The sequence below is a fragment of the Lemur catta genome, chromosome 23, assembly GCF_020740605.2.
Source record: "Lemur catta isolate mLemCat1 chromosome 23, mLemCat1.pri, whole genome shotgun sequence".
Classification (NCBI taxonomy): domain Eukaryota; kingdom Metazoa; phylum Chordata; class Mammalia; order Primates; family Lemuridae; genus Lemur; species Lemur catta.
The window spans coordinates 16,746,720-16,769,123 of NC_059150.1; the positions used below are offsets into that span (position 1 = coordinate 16,746,720).

General features: G+C 39.5%; 1 long non-coding RNA gene across 4 annotated transcripts; it reads left to right on the top strand.

The window, feature by feature from the left end:
- Positions 1-1,418: 1,418 nt before the first annotated feature.
- LOC123626903 lies at positions 1,419-21,915 on the top strand. Of its 4 annotated transcripts, none has more exons than XR_006731066.1 (6): positions 1,419-1,639; positions 1,860-2,186; positions 3,651-3,835; positions 6,067-6,137; positions 9,973-10,151; positions 21,630-21,915. It is a non-coding gene; the product is annotated as an uncharacterized LOC123626903 (long non-coding RNA). The 4 variants fall into 4 exon arrangements; XR_006731065.1 differs by lacking the exons at positions 6,067-6,137; positions 21,630-21,915 and adding exons at positions 14,897-15,073; positions 15,345-15,458; XR_006731067.1 differs by lacking the exons at positions 6,067-6,137; positions 21,630-21,915 and adding an exon at positions 15,345-15,458 and having other exon boundaries at positions 1,420-1,639.
- The last annotated feature ends 489 nt before the right edge of the window (positions 21,916-22,404 follow it).

Here is a 22,404-nt window from a genome sequence, read left to right on the forward strand (position 1 = left end):
GTACCCTAAATGAACTCTTAAATGTCAATTACAAGTTTATTTCCACAGATGCAAATCACTACCCCCTTTTTGAATGTACATCTTATGTAGATTTACTGAGCACCAAATAGAGCTTCACAAGAATACCACCAAGGGCCTCACTGCGCTCCTCTCTCACCCCTCCCTTTTTCCTGTGCACCCCCTTTCTTCCTTTATTTTTTTTGAGACAGAGTGTCACTTTGTTGCCCTGGCTAGAGTGAGTGCCATGGCCTCAGCCTAGCTCACAGCAACCTCAAACTCCTGGGCTTAAGCGATCCTACTGCCTCAGGCTCCCAAGTAGCTGGGACTACAGGCATGTGCCACCATGCCCGGCTAATTTTTTCTATATATATTTTAGTTGGCCAGATATTTCTTTCTATTTTTTTAGTAGAGACGGGGTCTCGCTCTTGCTCAGGCTGGTCTCGAACTCCTGACCTCGAGCGATCCACCTGCCTCGGCCTCCCAGAGTGCTAGGATTACAGGCGTCAGCCACTGCACCCGGCCCCCTTTCTTCCTTTAAATGCGAAGTTCTCAACTACTTCTGTGCCAGCCCAGTCCACAACAGATACTTTGTGGGCGGTGCTTTTCCCAGGCACATCCTTAAAATCTCGGCTTAACAAACCTCAACTGAATGTGACTCTCTTGCTTTCAGTCACTTATTACTGAAGTTAGCAGCATGAACAGGTATTTCTCGTTACAATGGCATGGCTTTTAATCATCTGTCTCTCGTGAACCTTATTAGCAAGGTTAGTGTCACTGAGGCCCATCAACTCCTGGACACTGAAAAGTTAAACATTTTACCTTCAAAGGCACTAAAAAGGCTACTCTGGTTTTTAAAAATTAGCATTTTAGGGCACACTTAAAAACCATGATCAAATATTATAAAAGTGATCCATGTGACCAAAAATATTAATATTTGTACCCCCATGATACTGTGAAATAAAAAAAAAATGTAAAAAACATTAGCATTAGGAACTAAAATAAAATCTTAAGGCTCCAGCTCAGTCATTTCCACTCCCATCCCTTATTTTTCCACGTCCTTAGTTCTCATTCCTGCGCACGGTACGGGCCACACGTGAAGCTGGTTCAGACGGGCCGCCGCAGGCAGAGCTCGCAACTTGGTTCGACAGCCTAACGGCGCGGCTTGAACCTTGCGGCAGCCCGTAGGCCCCATTCTTTCTCTTCCGGAGCTCAGCTGGATGGATCTCCTTATTTTAGCCATTGAGGCTTGTGACTAAGAGCTGCCTTTTCACAGGAAACTACCAGTCAGTAAAAGCTTCTGTCCAGAGGAATTCTGGCCTTCGAGTCCCCTCAAACCGCCTCCAGCGGTGCGGCTGGAACTGCGCAGGCGCGGCTCCGTTGACCTCGCCGGGTTCACTTCCGGAGGTCGCACGCCCGGCTCTCTTGCCAGGGCTCTGGGCTGCGGTGTCAGCTCAGTGGCAGCCTCGTTCCTACCGGCTCGGGCGGGACTGAGGGGACCCAGCCGAACCGCGGGGCCCGCTCCGGCCCGCCCATGAGCGTGGCCGCATGATGCTTCCCTGCCTCGGCCGCTGCAGTCGCTGCCGCCGCCGCCCGGGTGGAGCCGCAGCGGCGGCGGCGGGCGACACCGCCCGGGCCTCGGGTGAGTGCCTAAAATTTCTATAATTAGAAATATTTTAAATGTTTAATGTTGTAAATATTAGAGCAAGCATATTGTAGTTTTAAGAAACGTTCTCTTATTTTTGGTGGGAGTGCAAAGTAGAGTCAGTTATTTTGAGGTTAGTTTCTTGTTGAAATATGCACATAAGTTAATATTTGGTTTGTGAATATGTTACATTTGCCCTTCCATTCTCCATTTACAGACCCATACGCAGATAAAGGATGAGCTTGATCCAGACAACATGTATGAAGATCTCTATTGAAATGTCTTGGTTTTCAATATACGCCTCTCTTAGTTTTATGTGAAATTGCTTTTACAAAAGGAACTTCAGATATTTTTGAAGAAAGTGATTAGTAAATCTTGATGGAACCTATTATTACTTTTTAACTGAAACTCATGTTGATAATGTAAAATTATCAATAATTATGAATAACAGCATATCTTAGAGGATCTTTCAAAGAAGGATCTTAGACATTCATGTGGGCTGCCGATCAAAAAGAAAAAAACACAGTAAATGCACAAGTAGAAGGTAAGAACTGTATTTTACTAAAATTTAAAGTCATTTGATTCAGCAAATCTGAGATTCTCCATTTCTAATATGTTTTGAGGTGATGCCAATGCTGCTGGTCCCTGGACCACGCTGAGTAGCAAGGGTACAGACTTCTCTGTAGAGAAATCTGGAAGCAGAGCCACTGGAGAACAGTTCCAGTATAGCAGGTTCAAAGGAAAGCATTACTTTGCTTTTATTTCTGACCGTGTTTCTAGTCAGAGGGGAAGAAGCAAAGAGGTGAAGTAATCTAAATTATTGATATAAAATATTACTGCTAAATAAAGAGGAAAGAAGTGGTGGATATAATCCACCAAAAGAATGGTGACCACAGATCTGGAAGACGGATTGTGAGTGGAGAAAGAGGGAGGAAAGAGAGAAGTTAGATTTACACATATGATTAGATAGTTGTTGCTCCAGAGATTTCTGGAAGCAAGACTGTGCTAGAACTGCTGAAGCTTAATGTACAAGCATTGGCTGTTTTCTGAAGAAAGCCAAATTTTTCTGTAAACTAGCTGTTTTCTAAAAATCATTGAGATTAATGTGATTTTAGGTTAAAATACGCAAGGAAATTAATTTTAGAAACAACAAGATTATAGAGTTCATTCTTTGTCCTTGTTATTTTCAATGCATTTACACTGGTTTTGAAATATAAAAGGTTACTAATCTCTAATAATTGTTTGGTGATATGAATTTTTCCTTGATAAATATTTCAATATTGAGAGCTGATTATACATAATTTCTTAGATGTATTTTATATGTTTTCCATGAGTGGACAAAGAAACTTTAAGATGGGAAAACTAAAGGATATAAGAAATGTAGGCCTAGCTGCAGTCCACGCGAGTATGAATAATTTTATTAACTGTTATTGTACAAGTGTGTATCCATGCTGACCTATTAAAAACACTTTCTCATGAGAAATGGATTATACATTACACTAAACTGTCGTCACAACTGTGTCCTTACTAAATGAGAGGACAACTGAAGAATATGATAAATACTTAAAGCATAATGGTATAAATGATTCTCATGTATTGCATTAAAAATATGCTGTATTCCTCTTCCATCAGCCTTGTCATTTTTCCTCTCAGTATTATGATTTGCACTTCTAATTAAAGATCACTGTTCATATTGTTATATGCACACTTTCCTATTTCAGTTATTTTCATTTGAAACAGAATGTCACTTTTGACGTCTTAACTATGTATTGTGTTAAACCTATATTCCTATTTTTCTTCAATTTATTTCTGTCATATTGTTGTTTGCAGCAACAAAACAAAACAAAACACCAGAAGAAAAATCAACCCCAAACCGAAAGTAAGCCCATTCAAAGCCAACCTACGTGATTCAGCTCAATGCTAATTCTCCATGGCTATATGACTGGCTTTACCATATTTCCATATATATAATTATTTACATTGATCGTGTGTCACTTTTGTTTTGCAGGGTCTCCTGAGAAACATCATCAGTTGAAGGCGATAACAAAATTTTTTATCTGGAGTTATTCGATGCACATTGTAGGAAATATGTGTTATTTATGATACAATTTGTTTCAAAGGCCACAATCACCAAGAAAGTTTCTAGTCCAAAAATATGTGTACGAAGAATAAAGGTGCAACCAGCCAGATCAGGTACATTTTTTTGGTGGTATTTAGAGACAAAGTCTCACTGTGTCACCAAGGCTGATATGCAGTGGCCCAATCATGGGTCATTGCAACTTCAGACTCCTGGGCTCAAGAGGTCTTTCTGCCTCCATTAGGTTCCCAATTTGCAATCTGTGTCTTTGTTAGGATATTGACAGAGGTGAATTAGGAGACTGGGATTTTTCCAGTGTTTCAAATACTTATTGGAACTCTGACCTTTACTTAGAGGTACACTTTATGCTAACATGTCAGTCATGTTTTAACTTTATTTATATCACGTTATTGTCATTACATGGATGATATTTAGGCAGTCATATGTTCTGACAGTCCAGACTGTGTGTTGGGGGTGAGTTATCTGTAATTATTGAAAATGAGGAGAATAATTAATCATTCCTTAATTACTATTTGGTAGAGACTTTAAAACAGTGATCCTGAAACATTTTGGCCTTCGGGTCCATTTGTAGTATTAAAAAATATTATGTAGAAGTAAGCAACACCTGGAATTAGCTGTACATTGATCCCATGCTATTTCAGGATATATTACTACATATGTGTATGGTCAAAATGTTATATAGAATTTGTTTTCATACCCTAAAATTTTATATGAATGGTGTACAGTACAAGTAAAAGTCTGCAACTTTTTTACTTGCTCAACATTATATAATATTTTTGAGATCTATCCATATTGTCACCAGTAACCTGGGTTTAATTTAAGTTCCTTATAATATCCAAACACCTACATGTATGATATTTAACTAAACTCTCTGAATGTGGATAAAAAAGGGCACAAATGGAAGTAAAAGTGACTGGGTTTCCTAAGAGCTTTTATATTAAGTGCTGTCTATCCTTTGATATTTACAATATTGTACACTAAACTGGAGAAAAAGTATGATACAAAACCCAGATTTATCTATTGATGTGTTCAATTAAAGTGCATAGTGTACAGGGCACTGATATTTTTTATTTGAAACATTTCTGTAAACACTCATTCATTTCAGGCCTGCATTGCCTTTATTTTGCAATATTGCCTTGTATCTCCTTCCATTTGTTTATCTGCCTCTGGAATTCATTCTCCCTGTAGTACTTAGAGTAATGTCTCTCCAGTGCAAATAAAATGATGAACCATTCCTTGAATTCTTAGTATCCAAGTACCGTACAATTTCATATAAAGCTTTCAAAACCTGACTTCTGCCCACATCTCCATCATTATTCTTTTCCCTGTCTGCCTTTTTCTGTGGCATTATCGAAAGGGGAATGCCCTTGTCACCAGTCCCTGTATTTTAGCCAAATGCATATGCAACTTGCAGGCTTCTCTCTTGCTCTTGCTGCTTCCTGGGCTGCTCTTTCTCCCAGCCTCTACGCCTTTTAATCAGGCTGACCCCACTCCTTAAATCTCAGCTCAGGCATGATCTCTGGAAAAGCCATTTTCCTTTATGTACTCTTAAACCCAGTGCCAATAATTTTGAGTGAAATAGATAGAGATTGTTTTTCCAAAGATGTTTTGGAGGGTTGTTCCCCACAGTCCAGGAACAGAGGGGACAGCCATGGAAAGAAATAACTTACAGTTTAGGTGGGGAAGTTAGAGTAGAGAAATCAGTAAGGTGCTAAGGCAGCCCTAAGGAAGCAGATGCCTGTTTATCTGGGGAAAGAGCCAGAATCAAGGAGAACTTCATGTAGCAGCCTGAATCTTGATGGATTCAGATGGAATGAAATTTGTCAGAATAGCGGAGGAAAAAGCCTTTGCGATATAAGGAACAGAGTGTATGCTGATAAAGGTACAGAAAGTAAGAGTGATTTTATCAATCATTACTAAGAAACACATGGTCTACATGTGGTTGAAAAGGTACTGTTAGTGTTATGAAGTAGACAACAGCACCCAGTGTCCCTTTATGTTTTGCTGTACTTCAAGATTGTGCTTTGTTTCTGATGGTTTTGTTCATTTCTGTTGGGTGCATGAATTTGTGAGTCTGTAAGATGTTTGTATGCCAGGTAGCTGGTGACATCTAGTGCCTTCCAGAGTGATTTGTTGAAGTTTTAGATAGTTAGGAGCATTTCTAAAGAAGTAAACATTCTGCTACAGATTAAGCTTCATTTACACTCTCTCAATTTATAAAAGTAAAAAAAAAAAAAAACCTTTAATTTTCTCTTTTTATGAAGACTGTAGCTCTTATGGAACTGTTCTAAGTAGCTCATTTTAACCAAGTATATGGATTTGACAGCACAAGTCTTTGTCACACCATCACAGCAAGAGGAAGAAGAGCTTGAAGGAAGTGAAAAGAACCAGCCAGAGGTATGAGAAAATTGTATTTAAATTCCTGGTTTAATATTGTTTTCTTTGCGTTAATAACGTGACCTGGTCCAAGACATTTTTCCTTTTGGAATAGCATTTTAGAATCAATGGGTCATAATTTAATATTTAATGTTAAAATTATTGTAAGTAGTTATAAAATGCAAAACATTATTAAACTAAGTAGTAACTTATAACTAATCTTTGCTCTTGGAATAGAGGCAAAGGATTTCTGGAATTTTGTTTGCTCTTTAATTTTTATAACCTCCTTACATGATAAGGAAGGTAACATCTAGGACGGACTCACAGTAGTAAGTGATCAAAATTATGAACAATTTCACAGTGATGGCCATTGAGTAGGATTCATGTTAAAAGAGTAATCATTCCCACTAAATCTACATTTACGTTTTTTATGTTGCCCATCAGTAGTGCCTAGGTTAAATATGTCTTCTGCCTTGTGGTGTCTGATTTACTTCAGTGTTTACATTCAGGGAGAGAATGGAGTCATAGAGCCCATGCCTTTGTAGAAAGTCATACCTTGCAGAATGGGGACTTTGATGTTAGGGTACACCAGTAAGTTTGTCACTTATTTACGGGCTCTCAGTTAGGATGTGGTATCAAAATTATTTTGTCCACTGTTATTGGTGGGCATTAGAATATACTAGACCTGTCCTTAAGCAGATGTTCTGTGTAGGTATGTGACACTGTCATATTATGCTATATGACTTGAATTAACATTCAACAAGTCACTTTCCTTTCCAACTGGTATTTATTTTGTTTCCTAATAATGTAAGGTTTGCCTGTTCTCCAGATGCTCAACCTGAAGTACAGATTCTCCATGACTTACAATGGTGTTACACCACAATAAACCCATCGTAAGTTGAAAATATCAGAAGATGAAAACACATTTAATACACATAACCTACTGAACATCATGGCTTTGCCTATCCTATCTTAAACATGCTCGGAACACATACATTAGCCTACAGTTGGGTAAAATCATCTAATGCAAAGCCTGTCTTATGTTAAAATATTGAATATCTCACATGCAACATATTGCTAGCCTGGAAAAAGGTCGAATTCAAAATTAAAAAAATACATTGAAATTGGGATGTGTCATACCATAGTAAAGTCAAAAAATTTTAAGTTGAACCATCGTCATGATGTCTAAATTGCAGTGGTTTCACACCATTATAAAGTCAAAAAGTTGGAAGTCAGACCATCATAAGTCAGGGATTATTTGTATATAGGAATATTTTATACAATTTGAAAAGTCTCATTGATAAAAATATTTATTCTATTTATAATGATAGTACTTAGTAATAGTAGTGCAAGTCCCCTTGACTTTATAGAAGAAATTGACTTAATTCCTAAAATGAATGATGTGGGCTGTAAGATTTTAACAAAAAGATTGTGATAGTGTAAAAATAATATTTTATTAATATGTCTACCACATGTTCATCCAGTTCATCTGTTGATGGACATATTGGTTTTCCAAGTGTAACATTTTAAAAATGTTTTGGTTTAGGTGCAAAAATCCCTGGCAGCTCAATTGACAAAGGCTATAAGATGGAAAAAAAAGATGCAAGACTACTGGCAGAAGTCCAATTAAAAGCAGCACGCAAAATAACTTGAGTATTTATAAACCAAATAAGCAGCGTAATATGACATTACATCAGTTATGATAATAAGTACATCTATGTGAAGCCAAGGAAAAGTTTTAGCTTTAAGCTATTTCGAAATGCATACCTTTTGCACATTTTTTCTAAATTTTACACATTCATAAGAAACAGCTTTGCACCAACTGAATCAATAGCCTTTAACTTATCCACAAAGCTCTCATCTAATGAATTCCTAAGCCAGAGACTACCTGTGTTAAGATATTTGATGGATACAATTTTGAGGTGAAGAATCTAGATTGGGAAGACACAATTCTCCAAATGGCATAGTTGAGTGAGCACCTGAAGGAACTTTACAAGATTTCCATAGGGTCATGTCTCTATTAAAAAGGAAATTATTCACAAGAAAACAAAGGCAAATATTAGGTAATCTAACACTCATGGAAAACTTTTGCATTATAAAAAGACAAAATATGCTGGTCAAGAGCCTGAGGGTGAGGGTGCCTCCCAAGATTAGAATATAACACTACACTCAAAGTTACTCAATAGGAATAAACATGGACGATAGAAGAGTAGCTGTATCTGTGTGCACAATTAATCCACAGCAAGGATGGTTGCTGAGTGTGTGGTTGAGAATATTGTCAATGAAAAGTGAACTAGGAGGAAGAGCCCTCAGTAAAGAGGTCAGGGTTGGAAACGTGGATCAGGGAATCTGGGTTAAAGCCTTGATATTTAAGAAGCTCTGCAAGAATTTAAAAAGGGGAATAATGAGGGACAGGAGAAGACGGGGTGCTGCATTTAGAAATAAGGTGGGGTCAGAGGAGAGAGTATGGTCAGTACTAACAGTTGGTGCTGAGAAGCAATCAAATTAAGGACTTAAAAGTAGGGCCTTGATGGTCCTCAGAATGTTTTAATTGGAAGTATATGATTGAAAATCAGACTTTAGTATAAAAGAAGACAAGAAGTGATGAAAAATAGATCTCTGGATGAGACTATGTATTAAAGAATATTAGAGTCCATGTAATCCCAGTCTTTGGGAGGCCAAGGCAGGAGGATCACTTGAAGCCAGGAGTTCAAGGCCAGCCTAGGCAACATAGCAAGGCCCCATGCTCTACAAAAAATTAAGAAAAAAACTAGCCAGTCGTGGTGACACACAACTATAGTCCCAGCTACTTGGAGGCTGAGGCTAGAGGATCACTTAAGCCCAGGAATTCAAGAGGCTGTAGTGAGCTGGGATGGTGCCAGTACACGTTAGCCTGGGTGATGGAGTCGGACCCTGTCTCATAAAAAGAATATTAGAGTTCAGTGGAAGAAGAGAAACAGGATGATAGAAAATCCACAAGAGGACACACATGGTGGCTTATGCCTATAATCCGAGTCCTGTGGGAGGCTGAGGTGGAGGATCACTTGAGCCCAGTAGTTCCAGATAAGCCTGGGTAACAAAGTAAGAATTCATCTCTATAAAGAAAATAAAACAGTTATCAAGGAGTAGTGGTACATGACTGTAGTTCCAGCTACTGGAGAGGCTGAGGAAGGAGAATAACTTGGGCTCAGAGGTAGAGGCTGTAGTGAGCCATGGTCATGCTACTGCAGTCCAAGAGACACCGGGTGACCCTGTCTCAAAAAAAAAAAAAAACAACCCACAAATCAAAACACCAAAATTAAAAAACAAAAAAATGAAAAGCTATAAGAATCAGGCAAAAGATACATTATCATGGAGAAGATTTAAACTTGTTTTGTAGATCTCTAGAGGGAACGTGGCATCTGTTTCTCCCTTTAAATATTTCAGTTTCTATCAGCATTAAAACTAAATTGGTCTTTCAGATTAATGATTCTCACTAGAGAATTACTTGATTATTAAGACCAATTGTCATAAAACAAGGACATTTAGGAAAAGAAAAAATTGTGATTTAGAGATTAGACCACACTCTTGAATTGTTCTTAAGATACAATTTTCAATTTTTAAGAGTTCAAAGTGACTTTATTCTTTGAATTATCAGATTACATGAGTACTAAAATAAGAATGATTCCTTTTTATAATTAGATTTAATATGGAATTCCATTAACAATTTAGTTGATACTGATGATAAACATTTTAAATTTCTGCTTTTTTCACATATTTAAAATTACTATCTGAATCACTGACTCAAAACTTAAAAAAATATGATAACTATCTGTATTATAATTATTTTAAAATGTATACTTTCAATTTGTTTTAGCCACAGGCATCATCTCAGATAGGAACTCAGATGGAACTCAGTATTACATATCAGGAATCTGAAATCTCCACAACAGAAACTTCTGAAGAAGATTTTGATGAAACCACATTTAGAAGATATAAGCAACTCTATCTGAAAGAATTAAAACATAGAAAATCTTCATCTAGTAAACTAAGCAAGTAAGTCAAAACATAGAATGATAGAAAATAATGTACGTTCATTAATTTGGCTCAGAAGTGTAAGTTTTAGAGAGGGAGGCTCATGAGATTAGTTGGAAGTGAAAACTAGATACTATAATTTTAGAAAATGATGTTTGTGAAATTACCTTTGACATATTGCTTTAGGATAGTTCATGTCTTTCTCCCTTTTTGTTTTTATATAGCTTTTTTTCATGTAGTATTATCATGTAGTTAACCTGATGTCTTAGTCCTTCATCTAGATATGTTTGAAGCTTTATAGTTCAGACAGTCATATTGTTATAAGTTGCTTGCCAGCATTTCCCTAAGTAGAAATATTAATGAGTTTAACTCCTTTTTGGAAGATTAGGACTTAAAAGTCAAGTACTACTACTGCTCACTCATCATATTCTGGCACTTCATAAATTAACTTTCCTTTATTGCAATCTTTGGTATTGTCACTAGTGGGCACCTTGAGACAAACTATCCTGCATAGTTTTCCACTCTGCGTAAAGGCATGTTTGTGAAATATGGAATGATTAACATAGGGATGAAGGGATGGATAATTCAGAAAGTGGTTAAAAATAATACAGTGTTCAGCCTGAGCGTCAGGTGTGTGGAAGACAGAAAGGACAGGTCCCACCTCTGATGCCTTGGTAACAGTGTTAGCAGCTAATTTTCGTTTGAGCTGCATTAGTTCTTTTTGATCACTAGCTCAGCTATCTCGTTTTCCCCTAGAAGTTGTTGCTCTGAATTATTCCTCAGTGCCAAATACTTAATTTTTCCCAGATAATGGGTGAAATGTACAAGGGTGGTGGAAGCAAGTGTTTGACAATGTCTTTGAGAGATTTTTTTTTTAAATCTCTAAGCTAATTTACTAAATGAAAGTATTTCTAGCTTGAAGTTTGAATATTTTATTGTATATGTTTAAGGAGTACAGCATGATGTTTTAACACATTTTACATAGTGAAATGGTTATTATAGTCTAATGATTTAACATATTAATTATCTCACATAGTTACCGTGTGAATATGAGTATTTCTAATGGCATCCTGAAGAATCTTACAAAGAGAGCCATTCCAGAAGGCAGCCAGTGTTGCCTGTTAAGCAGCACATCATTGATAGCCATTTATCTCCCTTCCATACTTTGAACTACTTGCTTATTAGAAATTTCTCTAGAAATAAATGTACGTCTATGAAATGATTTTAAAAGTATGATTGCAAACAGTAGGCATGCTCTGACATATTTTCAGTGTTAAAACACTGTTTAATGGGAAATTTTATTTACTCGTGGCAACCTTTTAATTTTAAAGTACAAGTCATTTAGGAATAATTTACAAAAAAAGTGAAATACCACTTATTTTTGCAATCTTCATAGAGCTCCTCCGACTCTAGCAGAGGTTGGTACTGAACTGCTTCAGGAGAAACACAAGAGTTCCCTAGACCTCACTCCAACCCTAAACCTAGGCTTAAACCTAGCCCTAACACTAACCCTAGGCCTAGCCCTTACCATAGCCATAGCCCTAACTCTAACCCTAGCCCTAGTACTACCCCTAACACTAATCTAAGAGAAGTATCTATAAGTAACATCTTCTTATACATTGATATGTTTGATAAGAACCAGAACACACTGCTTCAGTTCACATAGATACACAAACCTGCAAACAAGAAAATATTTAGCTTCTTTAGCTAAGTTAATGTGTTTTCATATGAAACACCTTTCTGGTTACATATTACACTTTTCCTGTGAAATGCCTTTCTTAGATATATTTCACAAGAAACAGCACATACTGCTTCAGTTTACAGAGCTAAGCAAACATATAAACAACTGAATGTCTAGCTGCTTTCTCTAAGTGAATGTAAGTGTTTTCATGATACAGTTTTCGGGCTAAAAATTACCTTCTTCCTACAAAATGCCTTTCTTGTATTCTTAGAAGCTTTTAAGCCATAGAAGCAAATAAGCTTCTGTAAATGTAAAGCCCTAGACCTGGTGTTAACCCTAGCCCTGGCCATAACCCTTGCCCCAGCCCTAACCCTAACCCTAGCCCTAGATTTAACCCTAACACTAATCCTGGCCCTAACACAAGCCTAGTCCTAACCGTAGCCCTATCCCTAGCACTAACCCTAACATTAACCCTAAGTGAAGTATCTATAAGTAACATCTTCTTATACATGTTTGATAAGAAACAGAATACATTGCTTTGGTTCACAGAGTTATGTACTTGTAAACAACCAAATGTCTAGCTGCTCTCCCTAAGTGAATGTAAGTGTTTTCTTATGAAACTGCTTTCTGGCTAGAAATTACCCTCTTCCTACAAAATGCCTTTCTTGTGTTAGGAGATTATTAAGTATAGACACAAGGAAGCTTCTAGAAATGTAAATCCCTAGTCCTAGTCCTAACTCTAACCCTAGCCCAAGCCCTAGGTTCAGTTCCACTATGTGAATTCAGACCCCACATCTGTCCAAATAGGGTAAAGGAAGGAATGTTGGCAGGGGCAGTGGCTCACACCTGTAATCCTAGCACTCTGGGAGACCAAGGCAGAAGGGTCCCTTAAGCTCAGGAGTTCGAGACCAGCCTGAGCGAGACCAAGACCCTCGTCTCTACAAAAAATAGAAAAATTTACTTGGCATGGTGGCACGTGCCTGTAGTCCCAGCTGCTCGGGAGGCTGAGGCAGGAGGATTGCTTGAGCCCAGGAGTTTGAGGTTGCTGTGCGCTACAGTGATGCCACTGTACTCTAGCCTCGGTGACAGAAAGAAAGAAAAAGGAAGACTGTCAGCTTCAACATGCCCATTCTTTAGAGATCCCTGGTGCTGTCTTCCTCAGCCCCGCCCATAGTAACATCTTACACAGGCAGGTTTCATAATGAATTGAAAGGCAGCTTTCATTTCTCAATATGAGAAATTAAAGTCTTGTCAAAAGATGGTCTATATTTAGTCATTAAAAGGAACCTGACCTAAAACAATTTGCATATCTATGAATTTGTATTTGTGTCTGAGTGTGTGGTGCAGTCATTATTAGCAATGGGGAAGATGGCATATGGCACAGGTTACAGACGAAAGAGTTTTCAAGGGAAGTACATAGAGAATTCCAAAGGTGAAGGCTTGGCCCAGGTTTCCAGTTAGATGTTAAGTTCAGCAGTCATTTATTCAAATGGAAATACTGAGTCGGATATACGATGCTTGAACTCAAAAGTGAACTTAGGGCTGAAAAAAATAATTTAGGAGCATTGGTTTGCAGATGGTATTTTCAAGGTACAAAATTGGATGGGATCGCTGAAGCAGGAAGCGTAGGAGATAAGGGAGCTGAAGCCGTGGGCCTCTCACATTTAGAGTCATGGGATAATTAAGCACCAGTAAAGGAGACTGAGAAGGGGTTGCTGGGGAGGTAGGAGGAGAACGCGGAGATGGTGTGGTAGGCCTACCAGTGGACCCCACAGATGTCCCGTACCCTAATCTGCAGAACCGGTGAATATATTACCTTATGTGGCAAAAGGGACCTTGCAGAAGCAGTTAAGGTGAAGAAGCTTGGGATGGAGAGATTATCTTGGATCATCTTGGTGGGCCTAATCTAACCACCCAAGTCTTTAAAAATGGACAAGGATGGCAGAAGAGGGGCTCAGAGAGATACGATGGTGGAAGAAGAGGCACGAGAGATTTGAAGTGTAAGAGGGAATTGACCCACTGTTGCTGGCTTTGAAGACGGAGGAGCCAAGGAAAGCAGGTGGCCTGAAAGTGGGGAATGGCCCTCCACTGACAGTCAGCCAAGACATAGGACCTCAGTCCCACAGCCACAAGGACTGAATTCTTCCAACAACCCAAGTGAGCATGGAAACAGATTCTCCCCTACACCCTCTGGAAGAGAACTCAGCTCTGCCAACACTTTAATTTTACCCCAGTGAGACCCATGTTGGACTTCTGACCTATAGAACTGTAAAATAATAAATCCAGGTTGTTTTAAGCCACTAAATTTGTGGTAATTTGTTACTGCAGCAAAAGAGAACGAATACATGTAGTTTGAACTAAAAGCTGAAAGAAAGTGTTTCAAAAAGGAGGCTATGTCACAGGTTGCTGAGAGGTTGAGTCAGAGGAAGAGGTAACTGTTGTTTGGGACAACAGAGATCGTTGTCACCCTTGACAGGCAGTTTCAGTAGAGCGGCGAGGTCAGCAGTTTCAGCTGGAGTGGGGTGAGTAACAGGGCAGGGTGAGGAAGCAGTGACTAGGACAAGTTTTGTTGTGAAGAGAAGGGAAGAAATGGGACGGTAATTGCAGAGAGCTGCACACAAGAGCTTTGCTTTGTTCTAGTGGGAGACAGCAGGTTTGTTTGCTGAGGAATTGACTTGTAGGGAGGGTGTGGGCGGCGAGGGTAAAGGATGACCAGGAGCAATGTGGGATCCAGAGCACAGGGAGGGGCTGGCATTGACAGGACCAAGGGGCCAGAAGGATGGCAAAAAGGACAAGTACAGGCACCAGGGGGGTTGTAGTTTGATGGTGGAAGAAAAAGGACTTCCAGTCTGATGGCTTCTATTTTGTCATCAAAACGACTGACGTGAGGTCTTATGTGAGGGTACCAGGGGGAGGAAAGCATGTTGGAGGTTTGAAGACAGAAAAAGGTATCAAATGGTTTATCTTGGAGCACGGGAGGCAATCTGATGGCAGAAATGGAGCAACACTGCCCGCAGGAAGTGGCCTTCTGTGTCTCTTTCTCCTCCCCCTGCTGCTGGGACTGGGAGTGTTCTGTTGGGTCTAGGCTGTGCTCTGGAGCATGTTGTCACCTACCAGACATAGAACCCGAACAGCCTTCTTAGCTGGCCTGAGCCTCAGTTTCCTCGGCTTCATCACTGCAATCATGCTCTCCCCACCTACTTCCATCAAAGGAGACCGCACGTACCAAACCGCTTCGTGGACTGTCAAGCACTGCCTGAGTGTGAGTTGTGATTCTTTCTTAATGGATGGGGCCCATCCCGTAATACCTGGCCAAGGAAGGAGGAGATCCCCAGAAGGCTGGAGATGAGCATAGGGGGAGGGTGTCTGTCTAGGTGCAGCAGAGACTCTGCCCTCCTAGATCACCCCTCCCAAAGCATGAGCAATAACTTCCACCTCCACCCGGGCCCCAGGAGGCCTGAGAAATTCCCAGTTGAGTTTGTTTTCCTGGAGCAAAGGTAATACACACGTGTATCGGGGCTTTCCCTCCACAGGAAGCTGCTTTAGCCATGTCTGCAGCTGTCATCTGGCTAGATGAAGGAAGAGGAAAGAGGCCCTGAGCCTTCCCTGCCACTTGCTGAGTGTCACCCTCCAGGATTGCCCCAGAAGCTGCAATAAGTCTTCCTTCCACCTTGTTATGCATGTGGTTTGGGGAAGGGCATCTTTACGAATTAGGTAGATAAGCCTTATTGTGACCAAAGAGAGGCGGCCTTCTCCCAGTGGAAAGCAGGGATCAGAGAGCTCCAGACTTTGCCTGGGGTCAGACACAGGTCAGCTGAAGAATCCACTCAGGTCTGTTTGACCCCAGGCTCATGTTTTTTTCCACCATACAATATGCCTGCCCAGATCCAACCAGTCTGCCTGCTTCCCAGGAAAAGAAAGCAGAGGGAAGGAGCCAGCGTCCCTGAGTGCTTGCTTACCAGGGGTCCTGCTCTTTGCAGGACGTGTGGGGGAAGGCACACCTCCAGATGGCTGCGAGCCTCTCATAAGAGTAACAGAGGCTGTTTCAGGATTGACCCCTGCCGTTTGGAGGGCTAAAGGAGGTGGGTATGTGCTGGCTGAAAGCCATGCTGACTTCAACATTTGATCCTGGTCACTGAAGACAGAAAGACAAGGAAAATAGCAACACGGAGTAGACACCATGTTCTCCTCTTCAAATACCTCTCTCTCTCGCAGTCCCCTAATGCCAGGCAGTGATCCCATTTTTTCCTCAAAATGGAAAGCAGGAGACAAAAGAAAAGTATCAAGGGGATGAAAGTGAAATAGAACTTACTGAAATCTCATGGAGACGTTCAAATGGTGGAGGAGAAAGACATAACGAAAGGAACTGGGTAAGGGATATAAAGATAAATAAGCGTATTTCCCCTCTGATATGCCTTACCAAAACAATTCATTTCTGTTGTCTGTCCACTTGTTACATTTCTGGATGACGTAAGTTGGTCTCGAAGCAGTTCGTGGACCTACTGTTACATTGTTCAAAACCAAGTTTCCCAAAGGAGTTAGGGAGGAACAGTGTTGAGCCCAGAACTTTTCTCTGGCATAAAGTTTTATGCTAGAATTTTACTAAAGAAATGGGAAGAGAGGGAATGTATTGGAAGTATTTATTTTATATTCACAGTGGGATCCCTATAGAAGGTGTTGGTACCCTTTAAAAAAAAAGTTGGTATGTCTGTATAGAGCTGTGATCATAAATTGGCACCATGCTTTTGGAAAGTACAACGTGTATCAGGAGCCACAAAATTGTTCGTGTATTTTGAGCCAATGAGCTTTCTGAGGAAAAAGATACAAACACTAAAGATACACATAAGTGCTTATGAAACATGAAAAACAATCGCAATATTCAATGTTGTGGGGAATAACTGAGTAAACTGTTATCCATTCATATGATGGACTATTACATACCCACCATAATTGGTGTGCTGGAGACAGCCCACACTGCCTTGTGAGGGCTAGTTGTGTGTATTCTTCCTAACTCTGCTTTCCTGATGCCATGGTAGTAGCAGGAAATCAGCCACAGCAGGAGTATTAACACCAGGCAAATTGGTAAACGCTACCAGTTTGGGCTCACCTCCATCCCCAGAGAGCAAGTTGTTAAACATTTGTCAGCACACCATTGGCTACAGTGTTATGTCAAAAGTATACAAAGTTATATATGTGTACTATTGTCAGAACAATGTTAAAAATGGATGTGAATAAAGATAAGGCACAGAAGAGAATATAGACAAGTTGAAAAAAGATTATTGTGGATAAATGATTTCTTTGTTTCAAGCTCTGTTTATTGCTATAATTTTTTTTTTTTTTTTTTTTTTTTTTTGAGGCAGGGTCTCACTCTGTTGTCCGGGCTAGAGTGCCATGGCGTCAGCCTAGCTCATAGCTACCTCAGACTCCTGGGCTCAAGCAATCCTACTGCCTCAGCCTCCCAAGTAGCTGGGACTACAGGCGTGTGCCACATGCCTGGCTAATTTTTTCCATATATATTTTTAGCTGTCCATATAATTTCTTTCTATTTTTAGTAGAGACCGGATCTTGCTGTTGCTCAGGCTGGTCTCAAACTCCTGAGCTCAAACAATCCTCCCGCCTCGGCCTCCCAGAGTGCTAGGATTACAGGCGTGAGCCACCGTGCCTGGCCTTGTATAATCTTATTTATATAAAAATTTTCTTAATTGTTGGAAGCTACACACTTCTGTTTTCACTATGACCAAGTAAGCTCCTATGGACCCATCCTCTCACACATAAAAACCATAATCCAAGGTGGCAGGGAGTACGCAGGCAGGCTCGCTCCCTGTTAAAAAAAAAAAAAAAGGACTATAATCTCTGGAAGGAAATATACACACACACAAACTGTATATAGACATTGGAGAATGGAAAAGACAGGCAGATTCTGGAAGAGAGTCAACACCTGACAGAGGGAAACAATATGAAATAAAGTATCCCATTTTTATGACAGTAAGTTTGAGGGCAGACTGCAGTTAGCACTGTGTGTAGAGCAACTAAAGGTTTGATAGGAAATCCACAATATTTTCAAGCCTGAAGACCAGGATACAGAGTTTAGAGTACCTAAAGCCATTGAAACTTGAGGAGAGAATCCAAGAAGACAGTCAGAGATGAGAAGTCCCAAGTTCTGTGTATAAACTCTGCCCAAATGTCTGGCTGCCCTGAACCACACTTTTGTGGTACAGATTCAAATCAGCCCATCTTGAGCTACGAGAAGTGAACTAATTTTGAGCTGCTGCCCAAGAGACAGAATTTGTACCTTACACCCAGCCAAGTTAAGTTGATTGCTTGCAAAAACCAAACAACCAACAAAAATATCAACTCTTTGGAGAAATACAACAGAATCAAGAGTCTTCACAACATAACATTCACAATGTCTAAGAGACATTCCAAAGTTACTTGACATGTAAAGAACCAGGGAAATGCAACCTATATCCAATGGGAAACAATCTCAAAATGACTCAGATGCTGGAATCAGGAAACAGGATTTTAAAACACCTAAATGATCTGTGCTCCATGATGTAAGGAAAAATATGCTTGCAGTGAATGGAAAAGTAGGGAATCTCAGAGTGATCTACAAGAGCTTCTATAGAAATCATAAAAAATAATTAAATGAACTTCTAGAACTAAAAATTGTATCTGAAATTTTAAAAATTATGGAATGGATTTAGCAGAATGGAGGTAACTAAAGAAAAATTCAGTGAACTTGAAGTTGGATCGATAGACATTACTCAATCTAAGAACAGAGAGAAAAACATTTTTTTTAAATCAGAGAAGAGTTTCAGAGACCTGTAGAATCTGTGGAACATGTGTTCAACATACTTGTAATGAAAGTCACAGAAAGAGAAGAATGAGAGAATGGAGCAGAAAAATCTGAAGAAATAATGGCTGAACCTTTCCCAAATATGATGAAAGACATAAATTTATAGATTCAAGAAACTCAGTGAAGCTGAGGCAGGTTAAATATGAAGAGAACTGTGCCTAGGCACATCATAGTCAGTTGTTGAAAAGCAAAGATAATGAGAAAGCAGACAGAGAGAAACAACATATTACATACAGAAAACAATGATGTGAATGACTAACTTTTCATTAGCCATAAAAACACTGTTAAAGTGCTGAAAGAAAAAAAATATTATCAATTCTATAGCTAGTGAAAATATCCCTCAAGAACGAGGGCAAATAGGCCGGGCGCGATGGCTCATGCCTGTAATCCTAGCACTCTGGGAGGCCGAGGCGGGAGGGTTGCTTGAGGTCAGGAGTTCAAGACCAGCATGAGCAAGAGCGAGACCCCGTCTCTACTAAAAAATAGAAAGAAATTAGCTGTATAAATCTAATTAAAATAAAGTTAATGTCTCTCAATAGCAGCAGTATTTTGGCCAGATAATTCTTGAGAGGAGGGTGCTGTTCTGAGTATCAAATAATGTAGCAGCATCCCTGGCTTCTTCCCGCTAAGTGTCAATAATGCCACTCTCCGCAGTTATGTTAACTGAAAATGTGTCCAGACGTTGCCAACTGCTTCTGGAGGGGCAGATGTCTCCCTCTTCCCCATTAAGAACCAATGCCCTAAAGCAACCACTAAAAACTACAGAGGTATAAACCAAAAAAACCAATAGATACATTAAAATGGAATTCTAGAAAACATTCACATAGTCCAAAAGAAGGCTGGGAACGGACAGGAATAAACAACAAAGGAGAAAAACAGAAAATAAATAATAAAATGACAGATACAAATCCAACTGTATCAATATTACATTGTATGTTAATTGGCTACTCCAATTAAAAGGCAGAGATTGTGAGAATGAATGAAAAAGCCAGAATTAACTACATGCTATCTCAAGAGACACACTTTTAATATGAGGACATAGATAACTTGAAAGTAAATGACATCTATAGTATAAAGCAGGGGTTGGCAAACACTTTCTGTAAAGGGCAAGAGAGTAAATATTTTGGATTCAGGGACATAGGACCTCCATCACAAGTACTCAGTGCTGCCACTGTGGTACAAAAGCAGCCATATGCAAAACATGAATGAAAAAGATACGCCATGTAAATAGTATAAAACTGAGAAGACTGCAGTGAATATTTTAATAACAGATAAAATAGAATTCAATGTTAAAGAGCATTACTAAAGGTAAACAGGAACAATTTGGGTTTTTTTTTGTTTTTATTATTTTTTTTATTGATACATAATTGTACATATTCATGGAGTACATGTTACATCTTGATACAAGCACACAACATACAATGATCAAATCAGGGTAACTGGGACATGATTCACCTGAAACATTCATCATTTCTTTATGTTGGGAGCATTTGAAAACTTCTAGCTATTCTGAAATACAATAAACTATTGTCAACTATAGTTGCCCCATTGTACCACCGAACTTCAGAACTTCTTCCTTCTATTTAACACAATTACCCCTTCACCAAGAAAATCTGTAATGATAGAAGGATCAATTCATCAGGAAGCCATAACAATCATAAATGTGCATGTTCTTTGTAACAAAGCCTCAAAATAGGTGAGGCAAAAGTCAACAGAAGAGAAAAATAGGCAATTCCACAATCACATTAAGAGATCTTTAATATCTCTCTCTCTCTCTCTCTCTCTCTCTCTCAGCAATTGATAGAACTAGACAAAAAGTCAGTAAAGACAAGAGGGTTGAACAACACTGTCAACTGCCTCAACCTAACTGATATTTACAGAACATGCCACCCAACAACTGCAGAATGCACATCTTTGTGTGTGTGTGGTCTGTTCACCAAGAAAGACCATATGCAGGACCATAAAACCAATCTCAAGAAATTGAGAATAGTTAAAACCATACAAATTTGAAAATATAACCTCAATAAAATCAAATTAGAAATCAATCCCATTAAGATATTTAGGAAAATCCCAAACATTTGGAAATTAAACAATACACTTCTAAATAGTTCATGGGTCAAATAAAATATCACAAGGAAAATTAGAATAAACATTTTCCAAGCCAGCATAGAGGGAAACATATTTGGATGTGGAATTAGAAGTTTATAGGTACAAATGTAGAGGCTTCTTGCCACAAAGACATTGCTAAGGAAAAGAGATAGTAATGCAGGAGGAAGGGGTTTCTAAAGATGCTGGTCAGAAAAAAGCTGTCAGGAGAGAACATATGAACTGAGAACCCTAAATAATGAGAAGATATGTAGTCATGCCCCAGTATCTCTGGAGGACTGGTTCCAGGACACCCTCCCCAGACCAAAATCTGCAATTGCTCAAGTCCCTGATATAAAATGGTGTAGTGTTTGCATATAACCTATGCACATCCTCCCGTATACTTAAAATCATCTCTAGATTACTTATAAATAGTACCTAATACACTGCCTAGACCTCACTTCATTCACAGAGATCCACAGTTGGTTCAATCTGAGGATGCAGACCAGAAGGCCACCTGTATAATCAAATAAACAAATCAAAGTGTTACGGGTTGAGCTGTGCCCCATCCTCAAACTCCACAAGCAAGCAAGATGTGAAGTCCTAACCCCCACTACCCAGAAGTGTGACCTTGTTTGGAGATAAGATCTTTTTTTTTTTGAGCCAGAGTCTTGCTCTGTCACCATCATAGCTCACTGCAGCCTTGAACTCCTGGGCTCAAGGGAACCTTCTGCCTCCGCCTCCCAAAGTGCTAGGAATAGGCGTGAGCCACCACACTCAGCCTGGAGATGAGATAAGATATTTACAGAGGTAATCAAGTTACGATGAGGTCATTAGGATGGGCTCTAATCCAGTGTGACTGTGTGTTTATACAAAGGAGAAATTTGGACACAGAGACAGATGCACACAGAGGGAAGACAAGGAGGAACGCAGGGAACACGCCACCTGCAAGCCAAGGAAGGCCAGAGGCCAAGAGGGCCTGAGCTAACAGATCCTCCCTCACAGCCCTCAGAAGGAACCAACCCTGAAGACGCTATCATTTGGATTTCCGGCCTCCAGAACTGTGAGCTAATAAATGTCTGATGTTTAATCACTCAATTTGTGGCCCTTTGTCATGGCAGCCCTGGGAAACTACTTCTTTAAGTAAATAAGGAGAATGAGCACCTGGGATTCCTGTTCTCTAACTCCTCTCATGGAAGCACAGGAAGAGCACACAGGCAGAAAGAACATGGGGACAAAGGCCAGAGGCAGGAACCAGCCCCTGTCATCCTGCAGGCATGACAGCTGCTCACCCAGGCCAGTGAGCTTTTCCAGCCCTTAGGGGACAGATCTGCGGATGTGGGCAGGGGGACTGATTCCATTCCACAAAATTGATATTAATAAATGTCTATTTAAGTGGTATAAAAGTAACTAAGTCTTCATTACCAGTTAAATTTATTAATTGTAAAAAACTGCATTACATTTGAATACAATTCATTGGTTAGACTTTTTCACTCTGTAATAACTTCTCCATATGCACAATAATTGCTGAGAAATCAGAGCCAATTATAAAATAAAGAAGTTACTCATAGTTAAATTCCAAAGGAAAATTCTAAACATTGATTCTAAAGAGTTTATTCAGGAAAAAATACATATTGCAAGATGCTGATGCA